Genomic DNA, 19,015 nt, shown 5'->3' with positions numbered 1-19,015 from the left:
TCAGATCAGGTAGCACTCTTCGGAGCAACAAAACTATATGCTACAGGAACTGAACATGGCAAAGTAAAGCATGTCATGGAGCTACTCAAAGAGCTTAACAAAAATCCCTTAGTGACCTTGAGCCAAAAGGGATCATAAAATACAATTGCAAGCATGTGAACATAGCAAAAACATAATCAGATCACAGACTTAGTGAAAACTAGAACATGCTGAAACAGATCTCAAGTAGGCATGTTTACGAGCTCGATGCACTCAATACGGAGCAAGTCATGATAAGCTAAGCATAAACCCATCAATAATACACAAAATGCAAGCTAGACATGGCAAGAACAATAACATAGCATGCACAGAACAACTACAACAACACCGGCAAAATTGCAAACAAGTTGACAATCTGCCCAGATTCACAAAGTAGCAAAAGTAGAGCTCGATTGTCTCAAGCTAGGGTGCTCCATAATTGCAAACAAAGACAAGGATGGATAGAGCACTACAAGATTAACAAAACATCCTTACTGATCATCCTCAAAAGAGGCACGTATCACTAGGAAAACAACATGAACACATGGCCATATGAGATAAACAGCTCAAGGACTTAGTAGAATTGCTAAGTCCCTGAAAATAGAATTACCAAGTGCACCACTTTGCAAGCTTGTGCTAGTCACCACACACATCACAAAAATACAAGGGTTGCACCTCTGGAAAGATGACAAAACCCTTAACAAAACATATGTAGAACTCATGGGCATATCATGCACACAATAATCATGGCAAAAATGACAACAAGCTAAATGGAGCAGCAGATCTGACAATTATCTCAAGTAGCCCTCTTCTAACAGCATTTCGGGCATCAAGATGAACTCAAATGAAAATGATGCACTGTAATGAAATGATGTACTCTCTGAGATGAACATTTTGATATGCTATATGCATGAATCGGAGCTACGGATGCAAAGTTACGGCATGATGAAGAAGGGCACATGGATTAGGGACTTAGGGAAAAAAACGAGATCAACCCTAATATTCCAGATCTGGATCAGGGGCATGCAATCCGAGGTCGGCCGGAGCGAGCTCGTCGGAGCATGCTGGCCGGAGTTGAAGGCGGGGACGGCGTCGAGGGAGAGGAGGAGGAGGCCGGCGCCGTGCGGCGGCGCGGTGGCGGCGAGGTCCGGCCGCGGTGGCGGCGACGTCGGGTGGCGGGGCGGCGCGGTGCGCGGGCTTGCGCGGCGGGGCGGCGCGCCGGAGATGGCGGGCGGCGGCGCCGGACTTGGAGGAGCCGGCCGGCTCGGGCAATGAGGGAGGCAGGCGGCGCTGCGCTCCGGGCCGGGGAGGGCCTCCCGTGGGCCGCAGCGGGCTTCGGTGGCGCCGGTGGAGAGAGAGGGAGGCGGCGTATGGGAGGCTGCCACGTGGCGGCAGACACGGCGGCGGACACGTCCGTCGGTGGAGGGGAAACGTCCGGCGGCGCGAGGGGAAGGTTAGGGTAGGGTTTGACCCAAAAATTTCGGGGAAGATGCTATTTTATAGGTAGAGGGAGCTAGGAGAGTCCAAATGAGGTGCGGTTTTCGGCCACGCGATTGTGATCGAATGCTCTAGAAGATGGAGAGGGTTTAGGTGGGTTTTGGGCCAAATTGGAGGGGTGTTGGGCTGCAACACACACGAGGCCTTTTCGGTCCCTCGGTTAACCGTTGGAGTATCAAACGAAGTCCAAATGATACGAAACTGACAGGCGGTCTACCGATAGTAAACCAAGGCCGCTTGGCAAGTCTCGATCCAATCCGGAAATGTTTAATCCCCACACATGAAAGGAAGCTAGAAATGACCACCGGAGGAGAACGAAGCGCCGGAATGCAAAAACGGACAACGGGGAAAATGCTCGAATGCATGCGATGAAACACGTATGCAAATGCAATGCACATGATGACATGATATGAGATGCATGACAACGACAACAACACACGAAGACAAAAACCCGAACCCGAGACAATAAAATAACTTAACGCCGGAAACGGCAAGAGTTGTCGTACAAATTGGGAAAGTCATATCCGGGGTGTTACACTTCCTCCATGCGTAACACTACTAGGAAAAGGGCTATAGATAATATGGACACTAATGGCACACCATACATGTGGTGCGCCACTACTATATAGCAGTGGCGCACCATGTGCCAGTGCGCCATTAGTGTCTAGCACACTAATGGCGCACCACACCAATGGTGCGCCACTACTAACATAATTTTTTTTGCCAAAAATACTAATGTCGCACCAGGTAACAGTCCTCCATTACTAGTTTAACTAGTAATGGCGCACCACTCACCACGTGCACCACTACTTTCATTTTTTTGCAAAACTACTAATGGCGCACCACAAGGTGGTGCGCCATTGCTATCCAAAAAAAAGATTACTAATGGCACACCTCTAGGGGGTGCGCCATTGCTATCCAATTTTTTTTCTAATGGTGCACCGCTAGGGGGTGCTTCATTGCTAAGCCCCCCCTCGCCAACCCCCTTTCTTCCCCCAATCCCCCCACCCCCACCCATACTGCGCCGAACCATCTCGCCCCCCGCCTCCCGCCACCACTACCGATCTCCTTCCACCCACCGGCGACCTTGCTCCCGGGCTCTGCCGCCCCCACTCACCCCTCCCTCGCCTTCCCAACCCTCCAAACCCTAGAAACCCGCGGCGCCCAGACCCACTGCGCCGCCCCGACCGAGACCCACTGCACCGCCCTGCCGGTGACTTGGAGCCTCGGAGCCCAGACCCACTATGCCGCCCCACCGGAGAATTGGAGCATCAGATCCCCCTCCATCTCGATCGCTACCCCCCCTCGCCAGATCCCCCTCGCCGCCGAGCCCCCCCGCACCCTCCCCCGCTCCACCACCACCGACGACCCACCGCACCCTCCCCCGCTCCACCGCCGCCGACGACAACCTAGGTGCGCCACTAGTAACAATTATATTTTTGAACTCATGAATATTTATTTATGTGTTTATTCTGGTATTGAATTTCTAACTCAAAAAAAGTATTGAGTTTGGTAATATTTTTTCACATTCATAAATGTTTTACCAATTCACAAATGAGGTGCGCCATTGTTATCAATAAAATAATAATAATAGAAGTTACTAATGGCGAAAAAGTTACTTATGGCGCACCCCTCGGTGGTGCGCCATTGATATGGATGTACTTATGGCGCACCCCTTGGAGGTGCGCCATTGCTATGCCTTTCCCCCTTCTATCCCTTTCCCCCTCGCCCCCGCACCAGATCAAATCCCTAGCCCGCCGCCACCCCCGAGCATCCACCACTGCCGCCGCTCCCAAGCATCCACCAGCACCGCCGCCGCCCGCAACGAACCATCCACCAGCGCCGCCTCCCTCCCCCTCCTCCCAACCATCCACCACCCTCCACTGGACAGCAAGCCACTACCGTCGTTGCCCCGAATCGTGTGTTTCCTCCCCGAGCTAGGGTTCTAGCGCCGCCGCCGGCCCCGCCTCGCCGCCAACTCCTCCACCTCGCTCTCCGGCGCACCTCCCTCGAGCCAGCAGAAGCTCTCTACTTTCCCCCATCGGCAGGAGAAACCATCCCTGCCTTCGCCACCCAGCAAAGGTGAGGATCCAAACTGTAATGTTTGATTGAAAATTTGAGTAAAACTTGAAAATTGAAGTTGCGGTTGCGGTTGCAGCAGCACAGGCCTGGAGATTTGGTCATGTTCTGCAACCAAACAACCGGCCTTCTCCGTTCTCCTCTAGCAGTAGCAAAAGGTTTTTGCTCTCCCTTGTTACTGGATTTAAGTTGGAGACCACATTTAAGTTCTGAACCTTGTAACTAAATCGTGTTCTGAATCATTTAAGTTCAGAACCATTGGAATTTCTGAATCATGAACCTTGTTAAGTTTTAAAAAAGATGATAAGTAAACTGTATGTGTGTGTGATGTACTTTATGTGTGTGTGTGTGTTGTCTAGATGCCATCCACAGGTCAGTGGCCATGCTAGACAGAGTTCTTATTCACATCTTCCCTAATGTATGTATTTTAGGAGTGTTGAAGATATGCTAGTTATGAATTTTAGGATTAGACTAAAATAAATTTTAGAATGACTGAATGTATGCAGCCTGCAGTAGTGTAGCTGTACCAAAATCACATCTGCCCTAATGTATGCAATCATGTTTTTATGCCATTCTGACTTGTCCACTGGGACTTCTCTCCTGTGATGTCTGTTTTGGTTCTGCCAAAACCCATTCAGTAGTGTGGGATTGTGGATCATTAGCAAGGAAACCGTGCTTTAGTTCAGACTTCAGAGATATTTGCCTTTGCTTCAATAGAAATGAAAGCAGAGGACCATATGGTCTGTGGCCTTTTCATCCATATGAAAGTAGAGGCATATTCTGGTGCTAGTTTGCTGGGTTTTGTCTCCGACCATCGTGTCATGATGATTTTGCAGGTACCCCGAGAGGCCCTTGAGTTTGCCGGAATGTCAATTAACTTCCGTTCCGGCAAATTTGGGTACTCCGTATGTCCTATTTTCAGCAAAGGTCATGCTGAAATTTTCCATCAATTTTAGCATGACTTCACTAAAACTAGGACATATGGGGTACTTGCGACTAATGCATGGGCCAGGGTATCTTAGTTAAGTAAGTAGGATCCACTGCCTCTTGTGTTATACATATAGAAGTGTGATATCAACTCATAGTTATTACTAATGTTAGTTGCTCGTCATCGATAAACCCTAATCTGGTAGGATGACCTACTAAAAAAGCCCATACCACATATTCTATTTGGATGGCCCTGCTAACCCTTGACCATAAATACTTGAGATGGATGTAGCAGGCTTAAAGAAAGAAATGTTTTTAGTCCAACTCCACTGGGCCTGGCTGAAAATGCACAAGTGTGCATGACTAACAATATTCTATTGTAAAGCTAAACAGGAAACATGAACCACTCATCCTAACCATTTGCTCTCAAAATTACCACTTCACTTCTTACTACTGAAAATCTTAGACCATCTCCATTCACCAATATCTCAAACCAGTTCGAAGGGCGTGTTTTCACCACACTATGGATTATCTTATTGGACCCAGCGCAAGAGATGATGTAGTTTTGAATTATGAACGTAGGATATGTCGTCATCGGATGACGAAAGTCTCCCGGGGGAGTGTGGCTGGTGCCACGATGATCGAGGTCTGTGCGACATGCCTCACCTGGACGATGATAGGCGCTTCAGCATTAAGCTCGAGGAGACCTTCGAAGTTGAGACGGTACACAACGATGATAAGTGTTATTTTCATAATTAAGCATGACTTCAACTATTTCAACGTGTAATTTTCTTCTTTTACAATTCGAGTAGAGCTTATCCCATGCCATGCAAGACGCTATGTCTTGGAGAGGATGGATTTTGAAGACCATGAAATTTTTGAAACAAAGAAAATTCACCTAAGGACTCATCACGATGTGGATTTTGAAGTAAATATGTATAATTCTGGGAGCGTAACCCATTTTGGTTGCAAAAATTGGGAATCATTTTGCAAGATGTATGGTTTTGATGAGGCTATGCTTGTCACCATGGATCTTGGTGATCCTAAAATCGAGCAAGACAATATGGACATTTGGGTCCTTGTTGATACGCCTCCAATTCTACCTCTATGTGAGTTTCTCAAACATAGATATTAGCTAATTTATATTGTTTATTTAAAAATAGTTGACAGCTTATTTCCATTGACAGCTTATTTTCATTGTTCAAAGAATGTGCGGGAGATGGTAGACAAAACCCACTACACCGATGGCTCCGAATTAACAAGTTACAAGGAGAAAAATCATCTGGTCGGATTTTGTACTAACATTGAGAATTACAATATCTACAATCAAACTCCTCAACATTATGGTAAATACGTGCCACTAGTGCATGTGTTCAACTACGGTAACTACCATGGAGATACCCTGGTAAGATTTTTTACTATTACGACATCCGTGCATCTTTTGCATACTTCTAAAACTAGTACATCATTGCTAACTATGAAGTTATTACTATGTTTTTCAACAGATAATCCCAGAGAATTGTGTGCCTCATTTGATGTATCAGAAAGGTAGCCTTAATGTTTTGAACATACAGCCAGGTCATCCTACGAATCTCAACTGTCCATACCAGATTTCTAAAAGAAGTGGAGACATGCAAATCAAAGGATGTAAAAAATGTATGGACAGTCGTAAGGTGGTTCTTGGAAGCAAAAGGAAGCGAAGCACAAGAATTGGAGATAGGATGATCTCCATTGTCCATAATGGAGAGTCAGGGTCTATATTGTTTTATGCTATTTTACCTTAAATAGGGTATTTAGGTCCTGTTGGGGATATTACTACTGGACGTAAACCGGCCAGGAGTAGCGGGATTAACTTTATGAAGATTAGAAGCCCATGGCGCTTTACGAAGGCCCAAGGCCCAGAAGTGAGTTAAGGCCTGTAGATGTAAACCGGCTTAATCATGTAACTTGCTTTGTAAGATAGGAAGTGTAGAGACTGAACTGAAAACGTTTATGATCCGGCTTCGGGACTCTGTAAACCGACGGGCGCCACCCATGTATATAAGGGGACGACCCGGCAGCGGTTGAGGGGACAGACAAAAACTTGAGAGCCAGACAAAGCGGATTCGCTCCCTGGTCTTCAAAACCTAAGCAATACCAATCACAACTAGACATAGGCTTTTACCTTCATCGAAGGGGCCGAACTAGTATAAACTCTCCATGTCCCCTTGTCCGGTTTAACCCCTTTAAGTTAACCCGTTGCGATGGCTCCATGACTAAGTCCTTTCACAAGGACATCTGCCGTGACAAACCCACGATAGTTGGCGCCCACCGTGGGGCTATCGCACGATGGTTCCGAGTTCTTGAAGGGCAGCTTTGACGGACTCAAGGGATACCCTGTGGGCCGGATGACGAAGAGTCGTCGCGGCAAGCTCTACATCGACAACGCAAGATGGGGTCCCGAGGCCGATTCAATTGAATATGGGTACCGGGTCCCCTTTGGTGGGATTCACGTCTTCATCGGCAGGATTGGCGAACCGGCCCCTGAGCCGGACACCTGCACTGACATCATCGAAACGGCTCAGTGTACAAGTTCTTCGCCGGTTCAGCCTGTGATGAAGCATGTCTTCGTAGGTGCTATCCATGGAGCAGAATACGAGGACGGACCGGCGTCCGATGGAGAAACCGTTGTCTGTTCCAACGACGAGTCTTCTGGAGAGACCGAATTGCTCTATCAGTTACAAGATGGCCGGATTGGTGGGGGATCCGAGGGCAACAGTATTCCGAACCCCCCTGATCTTCCAAACCGGGCCGCTATCTTCATGGCCGGTACACAGTCAACGCCTCACTCATCAACTGCTGCAACAATGCTCTCCGGTTCAATAACAGCCACGCCGGCGGGGGCAGGACACTCTGCGCCGCCTCTGGCTCAGGTCCTGTCTGACCTGTTCGACGCTTTGGCAACGTTAATGGCTGCAGAGGTGGATGCAGCAGCCAAGGATCAGCACAATGGGGAGATTACGAAGGTAAAGGATCAGATAGCCCAGGCTAAAGCGGACCTATCGGCGGAGAACGCTAGGATGGCTACAGAATGGGCTGAATTGGAAGCACAGGCCTACTAGATTAGGCTGGATCAGAACGCTTTCGAAGAGGTCCTGAGAAGAAGGTACCGATCGCATCTCCCATCGGGTTATGAGCCGCGAAATCTCTTCAACACACCAGGAGCAGGAGCTAGTCACCAGCCAGTACTGAACCGGGCGGAGGCACCAGGAACAGGAGTGCCGGTTCAACCACGCACGATGGACCCACCTCGTCAGAACAACGTTGTGCCACAGTATGTACCAACACCTCCCGGGCATTATTCCAACCCGTTGGACAATATTGTGGCCACCGCTTCACGCCTGGAAGCTCTCCCAACTGACAGTGAATCACCAGTCGCGATTGAGGCACGTCGAGCCAGAGATCTCCTTCAGACGGCGCTAAATCAGCAGCAGGCATATTCACACAGTCGTGAGAGGATTCATTCCACTCCCCGTCCAAGAAGGAGCTATAGCAGACATGTCGAGGATGAACCGGCCGTGTCAAGCAGTGCACGCCGCCGTAATTCGCCACGAGGACAAAAACCGGCAGGGGAGGTACTAACGCTCAGGATGTTGTGGATCACGGCCGCGCGCGTTGGGAGCCGAGCTAGCGGCTCGACACGGAGCGCGTCAACATACTCTGGTTCACCCTACCGCTTCAGTAGAGCCAGGTGTGGTATTCAGTTCCTTAGGGGTGCCATGTCTCACCCCCTCTTTGCGTAATGTGAGATTGCCCAAGGACTTCAAGGGACCTCGTAAGGTACCAAATTCCACCGCCGATTTACAACCAGAGGCATGGGTTGAAAGCTATGAGATGGCAATGGAGATGTTAGATGTGGATGAGGCAATGTGTGCTAAATACTTCACCATGATGTTGGAAGGAACAGCTCGTACTTGGTTGAAGAGCTTACCAACTAACTCCGTCGGATCATGGGCTGAGTTGAAGCACCGGTTTATCTAGAACTTCAAAGATACTTGTAAGCAGCCCATGTCAATCGTGGATCTGGCCGCTTGTGTCCAAGAGGAGGGGGAGTCCATGACCCATTGGGTCAAGCGGGTCTCAGCAATTTTACATTCATCGGATCGTATCAATGCAGATACCACAGTACTAACGTTGGAGGGCAATTGTCGTTTTCTGCCGCTCAAACAGAAGTTAGGGAGGCTCAAACGTCACTGCAATGATATGTCAACGCTCATGGCCGCTTTGGTTAAATATGCCGATTCAGATAGTACCAAGGACCCGGACTCAGAGGAGGACAAACCGGGGAAAGGGAAGAAGAACGACAACGCCAAGGGTCAGTAGCATAATCTGGCAGGCCATGGGAACAGTGGTAAGCGTAAGGCCGACAGCAGCTTGGACTTTGTTGCTAACACCAATGCTCAGGAGAATGGCCAGCAACATAAGGGAAAGTAGCCCCAGAGGGGCGGAGGTTCAGGCCCCAATTTGGAGCGCCTGTTAAATCAACCCTGTCCAAAGCATGGATCAAAGGAGAAGCTAGCATCGCATCTTTGGAAGGACTATTATATCATGCGGGATTTCAAGAACTCCAATATGTTCCAGTATGAGAATGGCCTGCCCGGTTGTTCAGGAGGTGGTTTACACAGGCCGGGTTACGGAGGTGGCGGTTCCGGTTTAGGGTTTCAAGGCAACCAAACCGGACGCATCAATCAAGGGCACCAAGGCAACCAGGGAGGTTACAACCATCAGGGGAACCAGCAACAATAGCAGTCGGGTTACCAGAGCAATCCCAAGCAGTTAAACATCGGGCAATATCATGTCTTCACTACTAGTTTGTGTAAGCGTGATCAGAAGCTTCACAAGAGGGCAGTAAACTCTGTTGAACCGGCAGTGCCTCAGTATTTGCGCTGGTCTGAGCATCCCATTTTGTGGAGTAGAGAGGATCACCCACCCCGGGTTGACAATCAGGGTCACTTGCCCCTGGTGGTGGCCCCTCAAGTTGGGGGTTACAAGTTCACCAAAGTGCTCATGGATGGGGGAAGTAGTATCAATATCCTATATTATGATAGATTCCGCCGTATGGGGTTGACAGATAAGAATCTTAAACCGTCAAATACCATTTTTCATGGTGTGGTGCCTGGTAAATCTGCATATCTAGTGGGCAAGATAGCCTTAGAGGTGGCTTTTGGAGATGACTATGATTCAAGGTCAGAAACATTGACTTTTGAGGTGGTAAAAATCAAAAGCCCGTATCACGCCCTGTTTGGGCGGCCGACTTATGCTAAGTTCATGGCGAGGCCGTGTTATATTTATCTACAGCTTAAAATTCCAGGTCATAAGGAGACTATCACAGTACATGGAAGCAGAAAGATCGCTTTGGAGTGTGAGGAAGGTGATGCGGCTTATGCTGAGTCGGTTTGTGCCACGGAGGAGTTGAAATTCTATAAGGAGCAAGTTGATCCGGCAGATATGACCTCTTTGAAAAAGACGACTATGGAACATGATCCGGTGTTGAAGTTCAAATCGGCTACAGACACTAAGATGATTGATTTTGTTCCTGGCGACTCATTCAAGCAATTTAGCATTAGCGCTAACCTAGATCCCAAATAGGAAAGCGCGCTCATCGAGTTCATCCGTGAGAACCGGGACATCTTTGCATGGAAACCTTTTGACATGCTAGGTGTACCGAGGGAACTCGCTGAGCACACACTTAACATTGATTCGAAGTTTAAACCGGTCCGGCAGTTACTCCGCCGCTTCAATGAAGAAAGGCGTAAGGCTATCGGTGAAGAGGTAGCTCGGTTGTTGGCCGCAGGGTTTATCATGGAGGTCTTTCATCAAGTGTGGTTGGCTAATCCGGTGCTGGTTCTTAAGAAAAACGGCACTTGGTGTATGTGTGTGGATTACACAGATTTAAACAAGGCTTGCCCTGCAGACCCCTTTGCTCTCCCTTGCATTGATCAGATAATTGATGCTACAGGAGGTTGTGACCATTTGTGTTTTCTGGATGCTTATTCTGGTTATCATCAGATCAAAATGGTGGTTAAGGACCAGGAGAAGACAGCTTTCATAACTCCCTTTGGAGCCTTCTGCTATGTCTCCATGCCCTTTGGACTCAAGAGTGCCCAGGCAACTTATCAGCGCTGTGTTCAGAATTGCCTTCATAAGCAGATTGGGCGTAATGTTCATGCATATGTGGATGATATTGTGATAAAGTCTAGAAAGGAGGAAACATTGATAGATGATTTGAGAGAAACCTTTGACAACTTCCGGGTTTACAAGATGATGCTCAATTCGGAGAAGTGTGTCTTTGGTGTCCCGGCAGGCAAGCTCTTGGGTTTTCTGGTGTCAAACAGAGGCATTGAGGCTAATCCGGAAAAAAATTCAGCAATCACATCTTTGGCTAAACCGGCGTGTATCAATGACGTTCAATGTCTGGCCGGCCGGATTACAACTTTGAGCCATTTTATCAGTCGTCTCGGGGAGAAGGCCATCCCTTTATATCAGATGCTCAAGAAAGAAGATAACTTTGTCTGGAGCGAGGCAGCTGATAAAGCATTCGAGGATCTAAAGAGGCAGTTAGCTGAACCGCCCGTGCTTGCAGCACCGATCGATAAGGAGCCGTTATTGCTATATGTGGCTGCTAATGCCCAAGCTGTTAGCGTGGCTATCGTGGTGGAGCGCAAGGAGGTTGGCAAGGAATATCCGGTTCGACGGCCGGTTTATTATATCAGTGAGGTGCTCATTGAGTCAAAGCAGAGGTATCCACATTGGCAGAAGCTGGTATATGGAGTGTTTATGGCAAGCCAGAAGCTTAAACACTATTTTCAGGGCCATCCCATCACAGTGGTCAGTTCAGCCCCTCTAGGAGATATCATTCAAAACAGAGACGCAACTGGCCGGATTGCCAAGTGGGTATCGAGCTTGGACCTCATGGGCTCAAATATATACCCTGCACAGCAATCAAATCCCAGGCACTCGTGGACTTCATCAATGATTGGACGGAGTTACAGGCACCAGAAGAGAAACCAGATAATACGTATTGGACTATTCATTTTGATGGATTCATGTAGTTGGAGGGCTTGGGGGCTGGAGTCATACTAACTTCCCCACGAGGTGACAAGTTTTGTTATGTCCTCCGTTTAATGTTCCCTTGTACTAACAATGCAGTTGAATATGAGGCTTTGCTCCATGGTCTTCGGATGGCTAAGGAGATGAACTTAAGCCGAGTTAAGTGCTTCGGCGATTCAGATCTGGTGGCTCAACAGGCGTCTGGCACATGGGATTCTAAAGACCCACTCATGGCTGCATATCGGCGAGAGGTGGATACAGTGGCTGGTCACTTCAAGGGTTATCAGGTGGACCATATAGATCGGCAAAAGAATGAAGCGGCAGATGCTTTAAGTCGTCTTGATTCTCAGCGTAAACCGGTTCCACCAAATGTCTTTCTTGTCGTATTGCATAATCTGTCAGTCAAGGTACCAACAGAAGAAGAGTTGGCTATTCCTGATCCGGAAGCTCTATTAGTGGTAGCTTTGCACGTCATACCGGATTGGACAATCCCATATCTGGCTTACATGAACTGGGGTGAGTTACCAGACGATGAAACATTGGCTCGACAGATAATCCGGTGCTCCAAGTCCATGACCATACTTAACGGGAAGTTACATTGATACAACATTTCAGGAGCAATTCAGCGTTGTGTTTCTCCTCAAGATGGTTGTGAGATTTTACGAGAAATCCATGAAGGGTATTGCGGTCGTCACGCCGGTTGAAAGTCTTTGGTTTCTAAGGCTTTTCGCCATGGTTTTTACTAGTTAACAGCACATGCCAATGCGGAGGATTTGGTCAAAAGATGTGACGGCTGTCAAAAATTCGCATGTCGTGCTCACGTTCCGGCTCATGAGTTGAGGATGATTCCAATAACTTGGCCGTTTGCGACTTGGGAGCTTGGTGTGGTTGGACCCTTCAAGCGATCCAAGGACAAAAAAACCCATTTATTAGTGGAAGTTGATAAATTCACCAAATGGGTGGAAGCAGAGCCAGTCAGCAAGTGTGATGCAGCCATGACAGTTCAATTCATCAAAAAGGTGATATTCCGGTTTGGTTTTCCACACAGCATTATAACTGATAATGGTACTAATCTGTCAAAGGGAGAGATGGAGGAATTTTGCCAACGTGAGCACATCCGGCTTGATATAGCATCCGTGGCTCACCCCCAGTCTAATGGTCAAGCGGAAAGGGCAAATCAAGAAATTTTGAGAGGTATTAAACCCCGGCTTATGGTTCCTTTGAAACGGACACCGGGTTGTTGGGTGGAGGAATTACCTTCTGTGTTATGGAGCATCAACACCACACCTAACAGGTCGACAGGTTACACACCTTTCTTCATGGTTTATGGAGCAGAGGCGGTTCTCCCTAGTGACATCCGTCACGATTCGCCCTGGGTGGTAGCTTATGTTGAAGCAGATAATGAGACAGGATGTGAAGACTCTCTGGACCAGTTGGATGAAGAACGTGACCTCGCAGCAGCACGTTCGGTGATTTATCAACAGGATCTCCGACGATATCATAGCCGCCGGGTTAAGACCAGAACCTTTCAAGAGGGCGATTTAGTGCTCTGGCTCATTCAGGATCAAACGGATATGCACAAGTTATCCCCACCTTGGGAAGGACCTTTTTTGGTCAGCAAGAATCTGCACAACGGGTCATACTACCTCATTGATGTTCGAGAGCACCAAGACTCACGTAAATCGGAGGAGGAGACCAAGCGGCCATGGAACATAGCTCTTCTTCGGCCTTATTATACATGAGCCATAAAGCTCTTCATATGTACATATTTATGACAATGTATATATTATATAATAAACCGGAGCCTCCATTCAAGCGGGGTATCTGTTCTTTTTACATCATGTGTGTGCTCACAAGAGTTTATGGACCAAGCGGAGTGTGTTGTTAATCCGGTCTCTGCAGCCACACAGATATAAAGAAAATCACTAGGGGGCTTGGTTATATCTGAACCATAGCTACACCTTTTGATCGGTTTAAAACCACGAAGGGGTATCACTAGGGGGCTTGGTTGTTATCACACCATAGCTACACCTCTTGATAGGCGTTTAAGGCACAAAGGAAAATATGTGGGGCCAAAGAGAGTGTTGCACAAAGCACAAACTCAAACATGGGCACCCACTGAGCACAACTCACAAAGTTACTTGGGGGATCTTTTTTGCAAAGCAACAAAGAGATTGAAAGGACCCTTGTAATTGGCTATCAAGCCACGACTTGGAAGCCTGGTGTATTCACCTAAAAACCTGGGTTAACCTACCTTCATCAAGTAAGCCACTCCTGTCCAGGTAATCCTGGTATGACCCGCCGAACGTTTGACAAGTCAATCTTTTACAGACCCCGAACTTGTCAAAGTTAAATCGACGATTGGTTAATTGGAGGCCCATCTTAAAAGGCTTTGTTAAATGGTTTAACTCAGAGGCCTGCCAGCCCATGAAAAGCCTCGATTTGGAGCCTGGCAGCTCGTAAAAAGCCTTGCATATTTCCTTTTTGAGTCTTATTTGTTGAAGATTTTTTACTTTTTAAAAGTTCATAAATGTCTTCTGATAAACCGGTGTCCTTGACCCGGCTTGCCTTTCAACTACAAGTTGTCAGTGCATGATCAGTTATAAACCGGTGTTCATTGTCCCGGTCTAGTTTGACTAAATCACCAGTGCTATAAAGAAAACCCGGTGATTGTTATATCCCGGTACGGTTTATTATCATAATCCGGCATTATAAGGATGGAGTTATTATCACTCCAGATTGGTGTTAGCACCTTTACCAAAACAGTTGGTCAACCAACAAGGTATGTTGCACACATTACTTTTTATACAACAACTTTGATCATTCATATAAGTATTGTATATATGTTGAGCATCATAACGCGTCCAGTGGTAAACCACTAGGACACTTTGCAAGTTTTTGTATTCAGGAACGAAACTATTCCTGAGCTATGCATAAATATATCCCAAAAGGTGGAACCAGTTGTCACGAGGTATTACAAAACATGCTCGATGGCATGGCAGATAACGGAGTTTTGGCTATCCTATTACAAGAAGATTTCAAAGCGGCTGCAATTGCATAATTGTTTTTCAAAGTATCGGCACACAGTAGCCAGTAAACCGGCGACCGGTTTAAGATGCTTCGTCTCGACGGTTTGATGGTTGAGGGTCAGTTGGTGTGGGCACTTCTTCATCCCTCCCCAGACGCTGGAAATCAACCGTCGACCAATCGATTCCACTTAGAGCTTGAAACACTGCCTCTTCATGGATAAGATTGGATGGATTAATATCAGGAGCATAAGTGTGCTTACGAATCGGAGGCACAAGTTCTTCAACTTCATGGATTTCGGCAGGATGTCTTTTCCCTTCAGCGTCATAAGCTGGTTGAAAATGGGACAAGGCTGTGTCTTCGGCCAGCTTGTTGGCTATTGGCCGCATCTCTTTGGTCAGCCACCGGAGGTCATCATTGTCGATGTCTGAACCGTCCTCCTTCACGCCTGGATGTCCTTTAATGATGTCCTCCGCTTCATGGTCTGGAATCCAGGCTTTGGCTCGAATAAGTGCGGTTAAAGCTCCTGCTCTGGCAGGTGCCTTCTTCAATTCGACAATCCGGGCTGGTAACATGGCCAGCTTCTCAAGTATTTCTTTTATCAGGGTTGGTGCCGGTTTGTTGTAAGCGGCCGTGCAAATAGCCCGCTGAGACCTAGAGTATAACTGTTCAATCAAAGTATACGCCGCTTTGAGCTTCATCCGCATGTCTGTACCAAGATGAGCAATCCGAGTGCCTGCCAAGGGTTTATGTCAATATTCTGGTCAATGATAAGGTTCATTGAATTGCGCCAAGCACATAAGGAGATACTTAACAAATATAGCAGAAGTCATAGCGTTGATTTGCCGTTTTAAACCAGCTAGTTCATCTACAATTGGTTTCAGGGCTGCCTCGGCGTCTTTAGCTCTTTTGGTTAAACCGGAATTTTCAGTTTCCCAGTCAGCACGATCTTTGTTGAAAGATTCTTTCAGCTTTTCCATTACGACCAGCGCTTGGGTCAGCTCCTCTTTGGCTTTTGCAGCTTCTGCTTGTTGTGATTTCACATTCTCTTGCAAATCAGAGTTTCGGGCATCTCTATTCCTCAGTTCAGCCTGCAACATTGAAGGTGTATTAAACAACAGGATATATATACGTACTAAGTACAAAGCGTATAACAAGTTATGCACTTCATACTTGGGGGCTAATGCCTACTTGCTCTAAAGTACTACATTTTATACAAGTCTCCAGAACAATGCAATCATTATCCTGGACACTTTGGGGCTAATGTACGTCTGTTCTAAAACGGATGCATGGATTAAAACCTGGATTAACTTGCCAAGTTAAACCGGCCTTTGGGGGCTACGCTGCGGAAAGCTATCTAATTGTTAAAAGATGAGTCTTGGTTCTTATTAAGAGACTTGACATTTGGAGGATCAATGACGAGAAACTTAAATTGCTACAAAGACCCGGTTTATGATTAACATCATAAAATGGCCCTTAGGGGCTCCTTGGGTTAGTATTTTAACTTTGAATCAACGAACAAAGGGAGATGAAAATACCTCATATCGCTCCTTCATCAAATTCACCAAACCGGCTTCATAGTCCCGGTTTGAGTGAGGACGGTTCAAGAAGCCAGAGTGAAGTTCTTCAGCGTTGAGATGAGCATAATTTGATAAATCACTACTCCATTTGCCTTTTTCCCTAGCAGCCTGCTCTTCTTTGGAACTATGTTGAGCCAAGATTACGGGATGGCCAGGAGAGCTATGGCCCATTCCAGTAATGATAACATCGTCTCCTTGGCCTTCAGTGTTTTTGGCTGGTGATAATGGAGTCTCAGCATCTCTCACCGGACTAGCCCGGTTTGGCTCTGCCGGTTCAGTGTTAGGCACGGCAGGTTTAGCGTCTGTTGGTTCATCAGTGTTTTGGCCTTGAAGGGGCGGGTCGTCAGAGGCGGCTTCAGGATGAGGGCCCTCCGGTTCACAAGTCTGGTCTGGATCACCTCTTGGTTCTTCAAAAGTGTCTGGGTCTTCGGGCGGATTATTGACCCGAGCTTTCTTGCTGGGTTTGGCTTTGGCTCTGCAAAAAAAATTAAAGAGAGGGTTAACATTTTATTCTAGATTTACAACATATTGAGATGAAAGATTACAAAGCTTACCCAGCCACAGTTTTCAGAGGGGGGAGTTGAGTTGCTGTCGATTCACTAGAGGATGAGGGAGGTGTCACCTGATAATTTGAATCGGACGGATTAAGAGGTTGTCTGAAATAACCTGCCTTGGGATAAGAATTGTCAGGAGTAGGAGAGACCTCAGACCGGCGCTTCCGAACTGGGGTGTCAGGTAAACTGGTTGAAGTAACCTGTTGGCCACTGTGCCAGGTTGTCCGGCGAGCTTCATGCTGCTGAGTCTTCAAAATAAATGTTGGATCCAAATGAGCAAGAGGATGAGAAAAGCTTACTTTCCGGACTTCTTGACGGGTTTTTTGTGTTGGCTTAGAGTCTGAACTGGAGGAAAGGGTAATTACCTCAACATCATCAGCTTGACTTCCTTCTGCGTCCTCCTGAGGAAGATCATTGTTAATGAGATGCATGAAAAGGGAGCCAAGTGAGTCAAGTTCTACCTCAACTTTCGGATCATCGGCATGATCATCAAGTGCCATGTTGATCCGGTCAGTCGTCTTCCATTTTGACGTTCGTTTGACGGCTTTGGTTTTGGGGCGAGATGGTTTGACCGCTTTATCCCCGATTGGCTTTACTGCTTTTTCTACGGTTTTCCGTTTCCAGAAGGGATCATCACCCTATACATACATACACAGAAGAAGGATTACAAGTTGCACAAATTAAAAGATATCAAAGATGAAAAGGAAGAATAGTGCTTACAGCAGGCGGTTTGTTCTTGGTATAGAAGGGATTCAAGCCAGTTTGACTACAGACTAGTTCCGATTCATTCAAAATTTTCTTTACACTTTCAGTGACTTCTTCATCAGTCACTTGAATGTTGCAATGGCGTTGAGGGTCTTCAAACTCACCAGTGTACTCACACATTAAACCGGGACGCCGACTTACCGGTAAGATGCTCCAAGATATCCAACAGCGCACGAAATCAACACCTGTTAAACCGTTGGCCATAAAAGCCCGGAGTTTGGCGAGTTGAGGGGCATATTTCGCCCTTTCTGTGGAACTTAAGCGTTGCGGCATCGGATGGGTGTTGGAAAGCCGGTGATCACGAAAGCCTGGGAGGGGGTTCTCATCTGCAGGAGAAGTGTCTCTGCAGTAAAACCAAGTCTGGTTCCATTCCTTTGGGTGGCTGTGCAGTTTGGCATGAGGAAATTCAACTTATTTCCGCTTCTGAATTGAGACACCACCAAGTTCAGTGTTGGGGCCATTTACAAATTATGTGCGCCGGTTTAGGTGAAAGAAGTCCCGGAACAGCTCTGTAGTTGGTTCTTCCTGTAAGTACACTTCACAGAAGACCTGGAAGTTGCATAGATTGGATACTGAGTTGGGCCCGATGTCTTGAGGATGGAGTTGGAAATTGGCAAGACACATCTCGGTAAAACTTTGACCCTGGCGGTTTGAAGCCACAGCCTATGTGGTCGACAAAGACCACCACCTCACCCTGCCTCGGGGTCAGAGGATTTTCTGCTCCTGGAACTCGCCATTTAATCTCAGTCTTCTTAGGCAAGGTACCAATGCTAACCATATCGTTCAATTGTTCCTCGGTGACCCGGGAACGAGCCCAGTTGCAAGCGGTAAATTGCTTGGCCATTATAGAGCAAAAAAGCTATGGAAGAAACGCCGATTTACAGATCATTCAGGATGACACACAAGATGTAATGATATCAACATATACTGGTACATAAGATTGCGTAAACCGGAGGCTGATATAATAATGAAGGACAAGGTTATATCAAGGATATAAACATATCGTTAAACCGGAGTTGGCAATTCCATACATGAATTTATTAAATACAGGTTATAAGGGGAAGTACATTGGTTGTTCAACAAGGGGACTAATGGTGTATACCGGATTGTCATTCTTGCAAAGTTAAACCGCCTATATTGGTGTGAGGAGTACAGATCTAAAAATACCTAAGTAAGGGGAAACAGATTTCACAGAGTTATATGAAAATTTTGGATCTAAGGTATGACAGAAACTGGAGAATATTCAGGTTCAAGCTTTAGGTATTTAAACAGTTCAGCAGATTTAGATAAGTTGGTCTTGATATAAAGAGAGAGTCTAATGAGGAGAATATGATTACGGCTACGGTCGCGCAAGGATAATAGGTCCAACCTAGCCTGGGATGCTACAGAGAAGAAAAGAGAAGAACAACACTGAGTTTTTCGATGAACTCCGAGGAGCAGTGAAACCCTAAAAGCAAGATCTAGGGTGGAAGGAAAAAG

The sequence above is a fragment of the Triticum urartu genome, chromosome 2A (genome assembly GCF_056163025.1).
Source record: "Triticum urartu cultivar PI428250 chromosome 2A, HENAU_Tu73, whole genome shotgun sequence".
Taxonomy (NCBI): Eukaryota; Viridiplantae; Streptophyta; class Magnoliopsida; order Poales; family Poaceae; genus Triticum; species Triticum urartu.
Note: the sequence above shows the minus strand (reverse complement) of the source record.